The sequence below is a fragment of the Schistocerca gregaria genome, chromosome 1 (assembly GCF_023897955.1).
Source record: "Schistocerca gregaria isolate iqSchGreg1 chromosome 1, iqSchGreg1.2, whole genome shotgun sequence".
NCBI lineage: Eukaryota > Metazoa > Arthropoda > Insecta > Orthoptera > Acrididae > Schistocerca > Schistocerca gregaria.
Genome location: NC_064920.1, coordinates 217,369,881 through 217,386,563, shown reverse-complemented (window position 1 = coordinate 217,386,563; position 16,683 = coordinate 217,369,881).

Below are 16,683 nucleotides of genomic sequence, written 5' to 3'. Positions count from 1 at the left end.
ATATTCCGGAGGTAAAATAGTCCCCCATTCGGATCTCCGGGCGGGGACTACTCGAGAGGATGTCGTTATCAGCAGAAAGAAAACTGGCGTTCTACGGACCGGAGCGTGGAATGTCAGATCCCTTAATCGGGCAGGTAGATTAGAAAATTTAAAAAGGGAAATGGATAGGTTAAAGTTAGATATAGTGAAGTTCGGTGGCAGGAGGAAAAAGACTTTTGGTCAGGTGACTACAGGGTTATAAAGACAAAATCAAATAGGGGTTATGCAGGAGTAGGTTTAATAATGAATAGGAAAATAGGAATGCAGGTAAGCTACTACAAACAGCATAGTGAACACATTATTGTGGCCAAGATAGATACGAAGCCCACGCCTACCACAGTAGTACAAGTTTATATGCCAACTAGCTCTGCAGATGACAAAGAAATTGAAGAAATGTATGATCAAATAAAAGAAATTATTCAAATAGTGAAGGGAGATGAAAATTTAATAGTCATGGGTGACTGGAATTCGACAGTAGGAAAAGAGAGAGAAGGAAACGTAGTAGGTGAATATGGATTGGGGGTAAGAAGCGAAAGAGGAAGCTGCCTGATAGAATTTTGCACAGAGCACAATCTAATCATAGCTAACACTTGGTTCAAGAATCATAAAAGAAGGTTGTATACATGGAAGAATCCTGGAGATACTAGAAGGTATCAGATAGATTATATAATGGTAAGACAGAGATTTAGGAACCAGGTTTTAAATTGTAAGACATTTCCAGGGGCAGATGTGGACTCTGACCACAATCTATTGGTTATGAACTGTAGATTAAAACTGAAGAAACTGCTAAAAGGTGGGAATTTAAGGAGATGGGACCTGGATAAACTGACTAAACCAGAGGATGTACAGAGTTTCAGGGAGAGCATAAGGGAACAATTGACAGGAATGGGGGAAAGAAATACAGTAGAAGAAGAATGGGTAGCTCTGAGGGATGAAGTAGTGAAGGCAGCAGAGGATCAAGTAGGTAAAAAGACGAGGGCTAGTAGAAATCCTTGGGGAACAGAAGAAATATTGAATTTAATTGATGAAAGGAGAAAATATAAAAATGCAATAAATGAAGCAGGCAAGAAGGAATACAAACGTCTCACAAATGGGATCGATAGGAAGTGCAAAATGGCTAAGCAGGGATGGCTAGAGGACAAATGTAAGGATGTAGAGGCTTATCTCACTAGGGTAAGATAGATACTGCCTACAGGAAAATTAAAGAGACCTTTAGAGAGAAGAGAACCACTTGTATGAACATCAAGAGCTCAGATGGAAATCCAGTTCTAAGCAAAGAAGAGAAAGCAGAAAGGTGGAAGGAGTATATAGAGGGTCTATACAAGGGCGGTGTACTTGAGGACAATATTATGGAAATGGAAGAGGATGTAGATGAAGATGAAATGGGAGATACAATACTGCGTGAAGAGTTTGACAGAGCACTGAAAGACCTGAGTCGAAACAAGGCCCCCGGAGTAGACAACATTCCAGTAGAACTACTGACAGCCTTGGGAGAGCCATTCCTGACGAAACTCAACCATCTGGTGAGCAAAATATATGTGACAGGCGAAATGCCCTCAGACTTCAAGAAGAATATAATAATTCCAATCTCAAAGAAAGCAGGTGTTGACCGATGTGAAAATTACCGAACTATCAGTTTAATAAGTTACAGCTGCAAAATACTAACACAAATTCATTACAGCCAAATGGAAAAACTAGTAGAAGCGGACCTTGGGGAAGATCAGTTTGGATTCCGTAGAAATATTGGAACACGTGAGGCAATACTGACCCTACGACTTGTCTTAGAAGCTAGATTAAAGAAAGGCAAACCTATGTTCCTAGCATTTGTAGATTTAGAGAAAGCTTTTGACAATGTTGACTGGAATACTCTCTTTCAAATTTTGAAGGTGGCAGGGGTAAAATACAGGGAGCGAAAAGCTATTTACAATTTGTACAGAAACCAGATGGCAGTTACAAGAGTCGAGGGGTATGAAAGGGAAGCAGTGGTTGGGAAGGGAGTGAGACAGGGTTGTAGCCTCTCCCCGATGTTGTTCAATCTGTATATTGAGCAAGCAGTAAAGGAAATTCGGAGTAGGTATTAAAATTCATGGATAAGAAATAAAAACTTTAAGGTTCGCCGATGACATTGTAATTCTGTCAGAGACAGCAAAGGACTTGGAAGAGCAGTTGAACGGAATGGACAGTGTCTTGAAAGGAAGATATAAGATGAATATCAACAAAAGCGAAACAAGGATAATGGAATGTAGTCGAATTAAGTCTGGTGATGCTGAGGGAATTAGATTAGGAAATGAGACACTTAAAGTAGTAAAGGAGTTCTGCTATTTGGGGAGCAAAATAACTGATGGTTGTCGAAGTAGGGAGGATATAAAATGTAGACTGGCAATGGCAAGGAAAGTGTTTCTGAAGAAGAGAAATTTGTTAACATCAAGTATAGGTTTAAGTGTCAGGAAGCTGTTTTTGAAAGTATTTGTATGGAGTGTAGCCATGTATGGACGTGAAACATGGACGACAAATAGTTTGGACAAGAAGAGAATAGAAGCTTTCGAAATGTGGTGCTACAGAAGAATGCTGAAGATTAGATGGGTAGATCACATAACTAATGAGGAGGTATTGAATAGAATTGGGGAGAAGAGGAGTTTGTGGCACAACTTGACTAGAAGAAGCGATCAGTTGGTAGGACATGTTCTGAGGCATCAAGGGATCACCAGTTTAGTATTGGAGGGCAGCTTGGAGGGTAAAAATCGTAGAGGGAGACCAAGAGATGAATACACTAAGCAGACTCAGAAGGATGTAGGTTGCAGTAGGTACTGGGAGATGAAGAAGCTTGCACAGGATAGAGTAGCATGGAGAGCTGCATCAAGCCAGTCTCAGGACTGAAGACGACAACAACAACAACAACAACAACTGTAATGTCATAAAAATTAAGCTGATTGATTTTATCACAACAGTTCTTCACCAGCTTTAGTCACATTAGAAATAATGATGCACACTTCCTTCTTTTAACAGTATTTACATCCAATAGAAAACATAGTGCAACTCGCAGTATTCGTGATCAGCCAGACACTTACAACTGACATAGTCTCTAAACTCTTCTATGATGGATATGTTCTCATTTAAGGTACACTATTAAGAAATAAGATAGGAACAATGTTTATTGTGTTTGTGTATAGCAACATTTGTTCTTATTTCAGTGCAGTTTTTTTTAAGCCATCCTCCAAACACTTGTCTCATTGTAAGTTAGTACAGGCACTAAAGACCTTAATGTTGTGCCCCCAAACAAACAATCCCATCATCATTATTTTATCTTACTTTTATTAGAAAGCAGTGTGGTCATACTAAATGAACTGGAAATATAGTAAGGCATCAGTTCACTTGCACCCATTATTTGCAACACACTGTGCGAGAAGAGCATCAGCAGTGTAGAGAGAGAGAGAGAGAGAGAGAGAGAGAGAGAGAGAGAGAGAGAGAGAGAGAGATGGAAAACTTGTAAGGCAGGTAACGGGCGCAACTGCCTATGCTCGGCAAATTAATAATAATTTGACCTCCACCTAAAACCAAGGAATGACCTGTTATTGATGGGAGTTGGAATTACTAAAGAGGATTACAATTTGATGATTTTGATAGTTATAATAAAACCCAAGAAAGACTTGCAGGAAAAAAATTTGATGTAAATGTTTTTTCTAATAAAACACTACATGAAGAAATGCATTTTCATTTATTATTTAAGTGCATAAAAAGAGGTATGTACAATAAATCTCTATTACAATAAATCTCTATCTACTTGTAAAGAGTAGATTTATTATATGTATAGTACAACATTTATACAACTAACAACAAAAAGCCTACACATCCTCCACAATTTTTCGACTTTTGCAACCATTTCATTCATACTTTTAGAAACATTCTACACAAACAGGATAAGATTCTATTAAGTTCAAGTAACAATAGAGAGTTCTCACGTTTTGGTCAGATAGCGACTGTGATTACAAACTACGCATATAAAAATAACTTAAAACTACAGATAACAACAGATATATTCATGTTAAAATATGTTACAAAATTTTTGTTGCCATTACGCACTGACATCCTTAACATAACTGTTAAATACTGCGACATACAATGTTCAGCAGCTATATGATGTTTTTACACCACTGACATTTATAAACATATTATACAATAAAATTTTGCAAACTTAATGCCTCATATAATTACTTAAAAGTTATTACATTGTATTGTTAAATACAATAAAAATAAGGCCAACTGTAACAATCAATCACGGTTCACTCACATGCATGTTAGCTAAGCCTAATAAATATTTCATTAAAATAAAATAAAGCAGAAGTCCTAACACGTGAAGTTATAATTTACCAACACACTATTTTTGTGCCTATTGGAAAAGAGCTCCATGTTTCTCATTTGTGGATTAAAGTCTCTGCCACGAAGGGAGCAGTTTTTAAGCAGGTACATGTCTGGACAAAGGAAGACATCATGTCATGGTGCAAATCAGTTTGCTGATAGAAGTAATACATTATGGGTGACTGGGTGATTGACAGAAGGGCGTAAAAAAAAGAAGAAGAAGGGAAAAAAACCTCATCTTTTACCACTGATTTGCCCAAGACATGTTTGCTCCTCTCACACCATATGTCACACCAACACAAGGAAGACAAATATTCAAATAAATAATATAAGTGTATGTCCAGTATTTTATATTACTGAAAACAGCTTTCAGAAATGTCATGCTAAGACTGACTAAGATTCTCACTTAAATGTTCTTGGTAGGAACAGTGTTAAATGCTACTCTTGTAAAACTGTGTGATCATAGCATGAGCCCTAAATGCAATTTCATCAAAAAACACTATTACAGTACGCAGCTTCAAATTCACATATGTCATTAGTTACCTAGGTACTGATATCTTTGTGCTGCTTTTGTTACTGAATAAGATAATGTTTCAGATGACTATAATGCAAACAATGTATTAGAAATCTGTTGAGTTATATTGCGTTCACAAGTGGAACAGTGGAATACATAGGTCACATTCAATATAAAAAAAAGAGGAAGAAAGGAGGATTAAGAGTTCAATGTTCTGTCGCCACTGACGTCATTAGTGATGAAGCACTACCTTGGACAAGGAAGAAACTTATCTGTATCCTTATCAAATGATATATCCTGGGATTTGCCTTAAATATTTTAGGAAAACTGTGGGAAACCTAAATCCAGAAGGCCGTTATGGACTTAACGGCCTTCCTACCGAATGCAAGTCCAGTGTCTGTCTTACTCAGCAGCAAGGAAGAGAGCAAAATTAATGGGGTGGGGTTTGTCGAAAGAAGAGAAAAGCTGTAGCAAGGTAGATCCAATCCAACACTGAATTATTATGAATAAAAAGAAAAGTTAATCTTTGTTTACAATAGTACTGATCAGTGTCACATACCTTCAGTCAGGAGATACTCAATGAAGCTCTGAGCAATTCAAGTTTGTTAGCAGATGTTTTAGGGACAAGTTTCAAGCAGCTAAACATAACCGTATTGTTGTTGTATAATCTTAAGCTGCAGCAAAATGTGTAGAATACAGAGAGACTAAGTTATGGCACTGACCCATGTGAGGGGAAACTACCTGACATAGTTAGCATATCTTATCCAGGTATTTTCAGAACGTGACTAACAACAATGACAAAGATAGAATTGACATAAAAAGGATTGGGCAACAAAACAACAGGAATCTCAGCAGGAGGTGATACCACTTGTACCACAAATGGTAAGAAAAGACAGCTCACAGATAGTGCTGTATTCAGCTTTCAACTGCAAAATGCAAAAGGTTGTCACAAATATTACTGAAAACCGTAGCTGCAAAGAACTGTGACAACACTGCAGAATTGCCATGAAAATGTACACAAAATAAGGTGATTTATTATGTCAAACATAGGAAGTGGCTGGGCTGCATCCTATTTGTTGTCACAGATTTTTTATGGCAGAACTACAGTTAAGAAATATTTTTAAAAATAAGTGAGTGTGAAGAAATATTTAACTAATTAGGTTTTTATAACAGCTATTCTCATTTTCAAATTAATGACAATAAGGCAAATTATTCTACATGAAAACTACAGGACTAAAAATGAGGACTAAGCTGCTAAATGTTTGTCTTTATTTTTTCCCAAAAATAACGACTGGAAACAAAGATAGTACAAATGTTCAAGAAAAGTCAAAAGAAAACGAGGGCAAGGGGTATGGACATTAAAGTTCATGTTCTACAACAGTAACTTCTTTGCAAAGGATACTGGAAAAGGCAAAGCAGAAATCAATTGGGAGAATAGGCCACTACAACCATAATTTCAAAGCAGATTGGAGATAAGGATTTTAAGCTGATTGTGTATGAATGAGTCAAAATGGGGCAATTAAAAACAGTCAACGATTTAGTATCCCAATGGCAGCAAGATCACTAGTTGTAAAGCATAACTTTGTGGTCTGACGCACATTTCTTTCATGACTTCATTCTTTTAAAACTGCTTATTCAACCAACAAAATTACATACTTATTACACTGTATTACGAAATCAAATTGATAGAGCAATCGTCCTCATATCATTTTACAGCACAGCAGGCTAGAAATTATTGTTAATTTAAATAGAAATGAGACCACAACTAACAGTTCAGTGTATTTCCAAGGAAAAAAAGTGGAACTTGTCATGCTTTGTGGCAATAAGTCACCCTACCAACAGCATTTTAGAATGATGAAAAGCAATATATTTCATAAATAAGAATTCAGAATTCTTTACTTGAGACTATTTTATGGCTTCCTGCTGCCATCTAGGACACTGAAAATCCATTTCACAATGTATTGACTGATGATATGGGTTCTCCTAATCCAGATGACTTCAAGAATTATGAGTGAAGTCCCTCGCCCTTTCACTTCTTCTTGGAATATGCAGTACACAGTTTTTATTCATTTATTGAGCAGATAACCATAATTCTACAATTTTTTTGTTGTTGTGCCATCTATAAAATTTAGTTCTTGTAGCATGACATGTCTCAAAACTATCAAGTTATTTACATAAAACATTTATATTCCTCCACCCCCCAAACACAAATTTCTGGGGGCTACCCATGTTTGCTATATGGGAACTGTTGAATATAAGACACACTACTCATGATATACCCCCGCAGGGGACATGGAAAACTGGACTTTATTTCACTTTTTCATTAAAACAGCTCATAATTTCCTCTAGGAATTGACATAGTCATTCTTTGGGATTCTTTGTGTGACACTTGGTGCATACTGATACAACGCTGCAGAACATGAGAACTAATGGTGAGAGCTTTTTGAATGAAAATTATAAGTCATCAGCCTCAATAAATACAAGAGCAAACGTCTGTGAGTAACACACAAGCACTATCACTGTACAAATTGTTAATCATTATATACAAAACACATTTGCATGTCTATGAATATACATACCTGCATGTGGCAAGAATGAAGTTTCCACTTATGTGATCAGTCCCCACTACAAGTAGCTTATGACTAAAATAGTCCCCAAAATTAACTTAACAATAAATACACCAACACTAACAGCTTTGCCTTGACTAGTACAGTAAACTAGGATTATCTTATAAAAAAACCTCTTATCCTCTACAAATTCTTAAAAGAAATACATTTATTCGAATAAACTTTTAATACAAAAAACAAAGAGTACTGGAACAAACTATTTACACAATGTACCAACATTTTTAAAACAATTAACTACAACCGCCCAATCAGTTTCCAACTGTGAATTTATTGCAACTGCCATTCAGTTTTTTAAAGTTGGAATATCACCTAGCTACTAAGGATGAAAACGTTACAATGATTTGTGTCAACTGTCCAATGGTTTCAACTAACATTGTTAAGTTTCTCTTTACTCAAGAGGTCATAGATATAACAGTATCTGGTATAAAAAATCTTACCCTCAAGCTTAAATATCATCCATTGTTTGATGACAGTGAGTCTGTGATTGTAATCTAACAATTGAAGAGAGTAATTTGGTTCAACCACCAACGTTGCTGAGTAAAATTTTCTCTTGAACGTGTTCAAGCTTTTGAGCTTTGTCTAATGGAACATAGTTGAACAATAATTACTGGGCCACTCAATTATGCCATATCCCTGCTTTGGTGGTAATGCATAAGTAATTTATCATTTTCAAATAAAATTTAGTGTATGAATAGTCACATTCAGTAATGATGGAGTTAGTTATACCATAGTATGAATCAAAAACTGACAGGGTACCTCATAAACAGGAAGACTATGTAAATGGTGGTGCGTCCATGTGACTGAACAGCCCCATATAAATAAATAACAAAAAAATTGTAATAGGCAATGCTTTTTTACAAATTTTAACTGTAGATCCCTTCCACCATGAAATGGAGCAAAAGGAAATTAGAAAGGACTTCAAGGAAGGCAAACCCAAAAGAATTTTTTTTCTTCTTTTACCCCTCCCATTTTAGGAACGGTCTAGATATACCAAGGAGAATAAAGATAAAGTGAAGAAAATACCAGACGAAACTTGATTATCAATTGTACAATGACCTCTCAAGCACTTTTGTTTGGCAGTCATTATTCCATGTCTGAGGTACTGTTTGCACAGTATTTCTATAATTTTTATGGTAAAAACAATATTATTAAGGACATATGTAAAAAATACTGAATGATGACATCTAGGTAATTTTAGTATCATCTACTAACACATACTGAAAATGTTTCTTACATTTTTTTTCAACCATTTTCCACTTTGTTACCCTCTGGATACACAAAATTTTGTTAATCTTTTTGTTTGGAAACACGAACATCAATTGACTCTTTTATACAAAGGCTTCATACTTGTTATAACCTTCAGAAATAGATATGCCAGTAAATCTATTTCTTTATTATCAACACATAGTTCATTCTACCACAGCAAATAAAGGCCCTTGTACTACATATACAGTGTCATTTTACTTTAAATATATGCAGTTTCCTGTGGGAGAGCATAAATATTAAGACCTGAATCATTAATAGATGATCTACTGAATGCATAAATGCTTCAGTTTGTGTTGGAATGAACATCAATTATAGAGTTACTGGCACACCAAAATAAAAAGAATTATTTTGCATTATTTTCATTTGGACCTGTAACTCACACAAGATGACATCTCTACTGAACAACAGTATTCTGTACAGGGTGAAATAGAAAGCAAAATACATCACAGCATACTTTCAGTAAGGCCAAGTTCCGGAAAAAAAAAACACTCACAACTAAGTACAATTAGTCAATGGACCAACTTTACCATTTATCTTTAGGATACAAAAAACAGTGAATTTCTTTTGGAAGATACTACAAAAAATATGGGCACATATTTTATAAAAATCTGCAAATGTTTATCCTTGATTTCCTCCTCTTATTTCTTGTTTTATTCTTTAAAAAATAGAAAAAATAATATTAAGGTCTAAAGAAAACATTTATAAAAGAAGACAAGGTGATCGATAATTGCAACAATATGTTTCATTCAATTTAATTATATTGGAACTGAACATTATTTAGTCATATATGGTACATTGCTAAAAGCACATTTCAAAAAGAAGTCACATGTAAAAAGAAAACTAGAAGTACAATTTAAAAAGGAAAGAAGACTGTGGTATACACTTGAAGACCTCATAGAACTGACATATTTACTATTATATCAGTTGGATGTGAATATAACGTCAATGATTTAATAAAGGTTATTGACTCTAGAGGTGCACAACAGATATATGCCTTGTTGGTATTGGGCACTCCTCGAAATTTATTAGTGTCAAGAGCAAAAGTTGCTCATTGTGATTGAACTCATTTACGTTGAATGCATATTCCAATTACACCAAATTTCATTGAATCAGTTAACCTAAGCAGGCTTGTACAATGACTCGCAAAATAATTGAAGGACAGAAAGTGAGTTATGGTACAACTATCATCTTACCATTGACGAAATAAAAGGATAGATCAGAAGCTCCATTAAATATGAATCAAAGTAACTTTTCCAAAAATGATAATGAATTTTGTGGTTACCAAAGGAACAATAGTTTGTTGTTATTGTCAAAAGATCAAAGGATGTGGTTTCTTAAAGTGTAGAACCCATTACATCTTCACAGAGGCTAAGTAAATCAGCAAGCACAGCTGAAACATACAGTTTCATGAGAGTGTGCCTGCTGGCAAACTTACACTTGAACTCTTCTGTTATTGTAACAGTTGAATACTGGGCATATACAAGAATTTGTAACAGAATGTAAATTGTAATGAATTATGATTTGCTTCATAAATTAAGTGAAACTTCATTAAACTCGAACTAGAAAAATTTGCATGTGTATTTTGCAGTCATATATTGGAAGTTCTTGGTGCCTAATTGTTATGAGCCACTTTGGATAACAGTTGGGAGTTCTTACAAAAATGATGAAGGAATCTGACACAACAGAGAGCCAGACTACCACCAATCCACTGACAGCCTCTCCTGAGCAAGCAAAGTGGGCTGTTGTTTGTACATTACAAGTACCACATACCGATTAATCTCCTCCTGAGGGAAATGTCTGTATGTCGGCGTGTTGATAAACTTTTGCCTTAACTCTGGATGAAATGAGGTATGATGCAGCTGGATGATTGGCTAGCTTCAGCTTGTTATCCTTCACCTGTCCCCCATCTGACACAACACTATTCTCACCCAGACAGTCAGTACATGCAATGGAAAAGGAGGCACAGTGCACACATCATAAGGATTCTGTTGGTGCATCTACCAAATCACCGATCTGATATTGAGTAATAGTTAGGCATTTAAGCAAGATTGACAAAACAGCTAAGCTTTTGGATGAATCCTCCTTCACAGCTAAGTGAATACATGTACACACACATCCACCTGCATGGCTGTTCAGGCTCAGTACACTGTGTTGGCTTTGCAGTATGTGTATTTCTGTTCTGTTAGCTCTACAAGAATATTAGTCCAAAAGCTCAGCAACATTCTCAATCTTGTTTATGTGTTTATTGATAACTCAATGCCTCGACTACACATTCCACTGACTTTCCATTGTCAAATAATTCTCTAGTGTGACATTGGAAAAGAAATATGAGCAATACACGGGTATTCTAAAGAATGTAAGTTCGAAAAGTGAACTTCAATATTAAATATCTAATTTACAGGGCTGTGTGTTCCTAACCACTTACTCTGTATAGTGAGTGAGAAATACTAACTACTAATATGTGTGTAATGTACAAAAAGAAGTTAGCAATTTAAACTAGCTCTTTGTAGATACAACTGCCATATCTTTCAAAACAACTGGCAATGTACATGTTTCTGCTATTTTGAGTTTAGTTCACTTGACACAGGGACAAATTGAAAAGTAATTTGAGCTTACAAGAGAAGGGGGGGGGGGGGGGGGAGAGATACAAGAACTATAGGAACCAAACTTGTGTTATTGTGATTTCAAAATATTACAACTCAACAATTAATATGACAATTAGCTTCTGATAATACTGTTCTCTTCAAGCATTAAATTACAAGAGCTTTCATTTGTTTATTTTGAAAATAGTAGTAATAATAATAATAATAATACTGTAGTATGAGTCCAAAGCAATATCAGCACTGGACATCCTATCAATGACAGGTTTGATGGTGACTGAGATAAGCTCTGATTAGACAACAAACCGGCAGGAAAACAATGAATGGCCAGGATCTTAGGTAGGGGCTTTTCAAGGGGACCATTATAAGACAAAAATACATCTCATTAACATCAGATCTTAAATACTTACAGGTCTACATAACACCAAATGGTCACCCAAAGAAGAACATCAAACTACAAGACAGGAGACAATCAGCTCATTCAGAGAACTTGTCATAAGGAGAGTGAGAGGAAGCAGAACCATCACTACCCCCCTTCCCCCAATAATCAGATTTTTAAATAAGTCATTTCATTATTGGTAAAACAACTGAAACCATTACTTGTTTCCAAAATACAACACGGAGAGAGAATCCATTAGCATTAGAGGAATTTTGATATGATGGAGTGACACAATTTGTCCATGCTTCCATAAAACTAAAGATTATTGCCAATGGCGGTAATTTCTCCTACTAGAGAAGAGTTTCTGAAAATTGCTTACAGATAGTGGGTCTCTCGAGTCTGACAGAGCCACAAATTACTTAGTTTGACTTAAAAGCATAACTGTGATAAGAGTCGTGATGTAATCTTTGCCAGTTAAATGCCATGAAGAACATGTGATGACCTAACAAAATAACTGTTTGTGCAAGTAGGAAACAACACAGTTTCACTTGCTCAGAAAAACACCAAATTTCCACTCACTCAAACATATACACAGCACAAATAGAAAGTGTTTCAGATAGTTCTGAAAAATGATGATGCACTGGATATTACATATTGTAATTCTTACTGACAGTACAGATATGAATTACTTTTTAAATTTATCTAGGCAGCAGGATTTTGATTCAAGTATAAACAATATCTGTCCTGTGTAACTGATTTTGATTCCAGTATAAACAATATCTGTCCTGTGTAACTACTTTGTTAGCACTTGTAACCCTGCTGTGAGGCAAATAAACCAATTTCTGGCAAACCTATCTGAAATTTGATTTGCTCTTTTATTTGTCCTCGTGATAATTTTTCCCTTTCATAGATAAGCACACTGTCTTCTATCTGAGTGATTCTGTATTTCTTTGTTACAACCATAACTTTGTTGTTATGCTTCCATTCCAGACTATTTCCTGTCTAATTATATTCTTTTATTATTTTATTCATTTGGTTTCTTCCTTCACTGAAATTAGCTTCTCTTCAGTCAGTCTAGAGTCTTTCACTCTCTTCATGTACTTTCTGTATTGTATATTTTATTCACCAATACTTCATATACTATCTTCATTCTGCACTCTCTGAACAAGCCTAATACGCTTATCTTTCACTCTCCATTCTGACACTGAAAATTTAAGATTTGCATTAAATGGAAAAAGGCTCATTAAATTGAACAGACAACTAGTGATAAGTCAATACAGGCAGCAGACTACACAAATATATGAGAGTCTTCATTGCAAGTGACTTCCCGTGGGCTGGCCTCAAATATAATGATTACTAGAGATGATGACACTGAGTGTCATTAGAATATTCTTAGAAATTAAAACCCATCTACAAATGAGGTTATGTATGTGTATAAGACTTTGACTTGATCCCATCTTGAATATTAATAGTCAGTCTCTGATAATAACAAAACAGCAGCATAAGACTGCAAGTACAATGAACGTACTTACATACACTTAACAATCACAATGAAACTGTTACAGGTACATTACAAGGAATAGTTGAAAATAACTGAAACCTAAATGTTGGCAATATCCTTGCATGTTCCATACAAGTCTATCAACTGATAAAGTTTTTTTCTTAAACAAAAGGCTTTTTCTATTGTATTATCTGACATTTAGTTTACATTTCCAGACATCATTTCAGACAAAAAGCATTATAACTACAATTTTCTGTAAAGAATATGCAAAACACTACACTGTTAGAGGATAATGTACTGGTGAACTAACCTAAACGTGGTACAGCTTTAAAAGATCTCTTTTTCCAGGATAAAATAACATTACTTTTGTACAATCTGTTACATATAATACTGTGAGCAGTTCTCCTTATGCTACTTTCCTTCATGTTATAAAGAACAGTCTGCACTGCTGCTCACATATGTACTACAGTGCTACACAGAACATCTGAAATCATGTAAAATTTTGATGCTGCAAATAAAGAAAAAGCTCTGTCAAGAGAAGTGAGTGAGTGATGGATTATACATTCTCTTTTACGTTAGACATGAGCATATGTTGTGATTAAAATCAGTACCAGTTCCAGGCATACATCACCTGTCCAAAAGCCGCCTCTAATGACCTCATTGTTGATGGGGCGTTAAACACTAATCTCCTCCTCCTCACCTGTCCAAAAAGTTCTGAGATTGATTTTATTCTGGGCATTATAGTGACATCAGCAAGTACCTATGACAGTAGTTTGAACTGGCAACTGTAAATAACAGATGTGATTTGTCCTGTCAGTTGTAAGTCGACAGTCTTAACTGGAAAAATTACAGTTTTGTTAGCAGTGGGCTCAACAAAGACATCCTGTGAAACGTTACTAAATGCGCTCTTTGAAAACTATCTATAACAGATAATTCGGAACCTCATATAATGGAAATATATTGGATCTAAAGGCAATAAAAAGACCTGACATCTTTAAGGATGTCCACATCAAAACTGGTATCAGTGATCATGGCACGGTTGTGGCAACAATCATTACCAAAGTACAACTCAAACAAGTAGAAAGACATATATGTTCAGTAAACTAGATACAAAAAATCAGTAGTGTCGTATCCCAATGAGGAACTTGAAACTTGCAGCAGAGGGCAAGGGCATGTTGAGGAACTATGGCCTAAGTTCAAAAGGGCAGTCAACCATGGCCTGGATAGATATGTAATCAGTGGGTCAGTTCATAAAGGGAGGGACCCTCTATGGTATACAATCACAATAAAGAAACTTCTAAAGAAACAGAGACTAGTACATAACAGGTGTAAAAGACAGCTTAGGACTGTAGATAGTGAGGTGCTGAATAAAACATGTTTGGCTGTCAAGATAGCAATGCACGATGCCTTCAATGACTACCATAGCAGAATAATGTCAAATGATCTTTCATGAAACCTAAAGAAATTCTGCTCGTATGTAAAGGCTGTTAGTGGCATCAAAGATAGTGTACAATTCCTAGTGTATGAGATAGTAACTGACACTGAGAATATTAAAGCAAAAGCTGAAATTCTTAACACTGTTTTAAATGTTCCTTCCAAAGGAAAACCCGAGAGAATTCCCCAGTGAGATGAGTGACGTCAGTATTATTGTCAGTGGTGTAGAGAAACAGCTGTAATCAAAACCATTAAAAAGATGTATGAAATGAGTATTAGTATCAGTGGTGTTGAGAAACAGCTGAAATCATTAATACTGAACAAAGCTCCAGGGCCCGATGCAGTCCCTATGAGACTGAATACTGAATTTTTGGGTAAGTTGGCACCTCTTCTGACTATAGTCTATCAGGGATCGCTTGAACAAAAAAAGTGCACATTAGTTTGAAGAAAGCACATGTAACACCAGTCTACAAGGAAGATAAGAGAAGTGATCCAGAAAACTACCGGCCAATATTCTTGATATTGATTTGTTGTAGAATCTTAGAACACATTTGGAGACCAAACGTAATGAGATATCTTGAACAGAATGAGCTCCTCCATGTCAACCAGAATGGATTCAGAAAACTTCGATCATGTGAAACCCAACTCACAATTTTCTCACAACATACTGAAAGCTTTGGATAAAGGCAGTCAGGTAGGTGCAGTGTTTCTTGATTTCTAAAAAGTGTTTGACTCAGTACCACAACTATGCTTATTGTCAGAAGTTCAATCATAAAGGGCATCAAGCAAAATTTGTGACTTGATTCAGGACTTTTTGGTAGGGTGGGTGCATCATGTTATCTTGGATGGAGAGTAATCGTCAGACGTAGAGGTAACATCAAGTGTCCCCCAGGGAAGTGTGTCGGGACCCATGCTGTTCATGATGTGTATTGGTGACCTTGCAGAAAACATTAATAGTAACCTCAGTTTTTTTGCAGATGATGCAGTTATCTGTAATGAAGTACAGTCTGAAAGAAGCTAGATAAATATTCAGCTAGATCTTGATAAGATCTTAAAGTGGTACTAAAATTGGCAACTTGATGCAAATGTTCAAAAATGTAAAATTTTGCACTTCACAAAACAAAACAAAACAAAAATAGTTCCTATGACTATAGCATCAGTGAGTAACAGTTGGAATTGGCCTATTCATACAAGTATCTGGGTGTACCACTTTGTAGGGATATGAAATGGAACAATCACAAAGGCTCAGTTGTGGATAAGCAGGTGGTAGACTTCAGTTTATTGGTAGACTACTAGGGAAGTGCAATCAGTCTACAAATCCCTTGTGGGACCCATTCTAGAATATTGCTCAAGTGTATCAGATCTATATCAAAGAGGACTAACAAGGCATACTGAAAGCATACACAGAATGACAGTGTGAATGGTGATAGGTTTGTTTGATCCATAGGAGTGTGTTACAGTGAGACTGAAGAAACTGAACTGCCAGACTCTTGAAGTTACACATAAACTATCCCGAGAAAGTCTATTAACAAAGTTTCAAGGGCCAGCTTTAAATGATGACTCATGGAATACACTACAATCCTCTACGTATCACTCACATAGAGATCATGAGGACAAGATTAGAATAAATACACCATGCACAAAGGCATACAAACAACCATTCTCCCCGTAATCCATTTTTGAATCAAACAGCAAGAAATTCTAAACTGGTACGTTGGGACATACACTTTGCCATGCACTTCACAGTGGTTTGCAGAGTATGGATGTAGGTGTAGATGTAGGAGTAATGGACATGAGGCTGTAGTGTGTCAATGCTGTTGTGTCACAAATTGCAATGGAACAACATCACTAAATCAAGTGTTCAACACGTTCTTCAGAACACTATGAACAAGAGAAAATTGTGTGCAAAGTTGTCCCCCACACTTTTACCCTTGAACAAAAACAATGATGTGTGGACACCTGCCACA